This window comes from Callospermophilus lateralis, unplaced genomic scaffold (assembly GCF_048772815.1).
Source record: "Callospermophilus lateralis isolate mCalLat2 unplaced genomic scaffold, mCalLat2.hap1 Scaffold_89, whole genome shotgun sequence".
Classification (NCBI taxonomy): domain Eukaryota; kingdom Metazoa; phylum Chordata; class Mammalia; order Rodentia; family Sciuridae; genus Callospermophilus; species Callospermophilus lateralis.
In genome coordinates, this window is record NW_027517018.1 from 1,814,278 (window position 1) to 1,817,500 (window position 3,223).

A 3,223-nucleotide genomic window follows, 5' to 3' on the forward strand; every position below is an offset into this window, starting at 1 on the left:
ACATCTGATTCAAAAGCCACATAGTTCATTGATCACAGATGCATGGTATTAATTGTGAAATTTCAGAACACATTGTGTTGATTTTGAAAGGTCATTTGCATCTCCATTTAACTTGCTTGTAAAGTATTATAATGTACTTGGTATGTAAAATCAGCAGAACAGCAATATTAATTTATAATTTTTTTAGTTTCCATAGTTGCACTTTTTTTAACACAAAAGAACCACATCAACAATGATAAAATTAAAGTAGGAAAGATAAACTGTGGTTGTGTCTTATTTCTTTCATAATCATAAAAATCAAAGCCTTAAACAAAGCTTCATTGTGAAACAGTAATGCAAAATCAAATATGATGGCATACATATGGTGCCAAATGCTAAAAATTATATTTTAAGCTATATATAAAGACTGCCAAAATTTGTTTTCTTTATAGTTTAAGAAATATAACTATAAGCTTTGTCATAACCAGTTTAAACTTTGTGTATACTTTATTTTAAATGTAGGAGTCAAATGCTCTTCATTTTCATTCTCTCTTTTTTGTTTTATTGTAGCATTTTGATTACAACTGGTTAAGACTCAAAATGTGTTGTTTAAATCTCTGAAATCAAAGAGGGATCTGAATTTTCAAAGTCCTAATTTTTCTTTTACAGAAAGGACAAAATGTACATAACTGCAGGCTCTCTTTCTCTCCAGATATTTCTAAATCTTTACCCTTCCAGCATCTTTCACCCTCTATATAAAATAAGTTTGCTCTTCTTTATTTAAGATATCTGCCTCCAGAGCAGCTTCGCTGCATCAGGTGCTATCTGTATTTAGTGCATTTCAATGAGGATTTGTAGTGCACATTTTTGTCATTGTTTAAGGTACTTTTGAGTGGCTGGGGGTCCTGGTGTCCCCTGCACTTTCATTCATCTGGGGCACTGGCTTGTCCTCGGCCATGACTGCATTTTCAGCCAGGTACCGGTGTGAAGACACGGCAAAGGACTTTGATTCCCCAGATTTTGACTTCAACTCTTTGACCACTTCTTCCGCTGAAGCAGCATAAGGAGGTCTGCCCTGAATTGCTCCCTGGCTTTTATAACCTCAGCCATAGTGCCTTCCAACTCTACCAAACCTCTGTATCCCTAGGGTGGAAATAACTCCTATTGGGTGCCCTCTTGCTGTTTCTCTGATAGAGACCACTTGCAATGGGGAGGGCCCTCAGACTCCACAGCCCTGCCTGCTTCCTGCCCAGTGGCCAACCACAGTGCCAGCGATTTCTAGTTTCCCTCCCTGAGAAGGTATAGTTTGGACTCCACCCTGGGACTTGCTAGTTTCACTGCTGTCACTGCCTGAGAAGGCTCCACAGTGTTCTGATGCTGCCTCCACCCAGAAGGCATGGTAAAGGCCAGTTGCTATGGTTTTTCCAAAAGGGCTGCCTAAGCCAAAGACTCCTGCAAAGCCTCTGCCCCTGCCCTGAGACTTGGTTGGAGGAGATTGCCCCTTGTAAGCTGCCCATTCCTTCATGATCACTAGTGAGAATTCTGGTGGAAGTCTGTTCTTTCTTAAAGCAAGTCTCTCAGTTTTCTTTCTGCTTTCTGCCAAACTAAACAGGACTCTGTAAACATACTGATGAACTGGCCTATTGAAAAGGGCAGCCAGAAGCAGATCTTTGTTGGCTTCATCTCCAATAAAAAGAGCAATTTTGATTTCACACTTCATCAGGATTTGGAAGATGTAAGGGTACATCAGCCCCTTCTTGGGCCTGTGCTTGGCCACTTTTAGCAACTCATGTGTGATGGGGACAGGGGAGGTGTGGTGATGTTCATGTGGTTCCTGGTGAGCATCAACAGGAGGCAGGGGGTTGGTTGGACTGTGCCCATGTGGCTCCCTTTGCTTTCCACTAGCTGGCTTCCTGAAGAGGCAGTGTAGGAACCTTCTATTTTTGCACTACCCTCATTGTCATTATCTAATGATGATGATGTAGAAGAGCCAGGGAAATAGGCAAAATCCACATTTTGGGGGCTGCCACTCTGGGCTGGATTGATGTGCGAGGACTGCTCATAGAGCCGTGCGTGCTTCCCCTCATGAGAAATGTTGCTGTAGTTGTTCTGCTCTGTCAGGCAAGCATTTTCCCACTAAGCCACAAACCCAGCGCACATTTAATCTTATTTTAATAAAAGTTTTTTCTTTCTTTCTACCCACCCCCCCTTTTTTATTCACCCTCCAATCTATGTGACTAGAAAGGCCTAGAAAATCATAAAATCTAATGTTAATTCTGATGTTTGGGGCACTGGGTTTTGACAAGATTTCCCCCCCCCCTTGCTCAGGTTTGCAGGATTCTTCTGTATACTTTAAATTCTTTATAAGTGCCTGTAGCATTTTCACTAAAAAAATGCAACCAATTTTCCAACATACAGCACTATTTTTGAAATTTAGGGAATGACAGGATGAGAAAAGCATCTGGCATAGTGTGGTTATGTGATTCTGAGAGGACACAAAAACTTTATGAGGTCACAAATGGTTTTCTTACCTAAAATGTGCTTTTCTTTGCTTTTTAGCAAATTTCTACTCATCCTTCAATAACTAGTTGAATGTGAAGAATTCATATTCCCAGCCAGTACCTACATCCAGCCAACTGGACCTCTTTTTTGAAGACTTAGAATCTGAGCAGCAACAAAGTGACAGCAGAAAGACTTACAGTGTGCTCATATAGCAGCAGGCTCCAGGGATGACTATAAAGAGGTTTTGGGCACTGAGATCACCTGGCAAAACCCAGCTCTAGTTTTATTGAACTTTGCTATCAGGTTCCCTTGACCTCCCCAGTGTTATCTAGTGCATTTTTTTAAAGCACCCAGATCAGTTTCTGCAGCTTGAAACCCAAGCCTCCAACTGTGCCCTGTCCTTACAGCATTCAGTCAGGCTATCAGAATAAACCATAGTTATACAGAAGTCATTATAAGGAGGCTATTTCTTTTGAGACTGAATTTTGAGAAAGATAGCCATGACCAGACACCTATGGTCCCTCATTCTGAGATGCCCCAGGCTGGCTGGAGAAGAGATCACAGATGACTCTTGTTTGCCAAGTACCTGTGCCCATCCTGTGCTGAAAGGGTAAGAAAAGGTGCTGAAGGCCACAGAGCTAAAAAAAAATCTGAAGGCCATGTCCTTTGCAAACATCCTTTTTAATTCTGGCTGGGCTGTTTCACATATAGGGCAGGGACCTTGCTAATTGCTGGCCAATAT

General features: G+C 41.5%; 1 pseudogene; it reads right to left on the bottom strand.

Annotated features, from left to right (window-relative positions):
* Nucleotides 1-730: 730 nt before the first annotated feature.
* LOC143390075 (constitutive coactivator of PPAR-gamma-like protein 1 pseudogene) overlaps nucleotides 731-3,223 on the bottom strand; it is a 12,190-nt pseudogene continuing 9,697 nt past the window's right edge.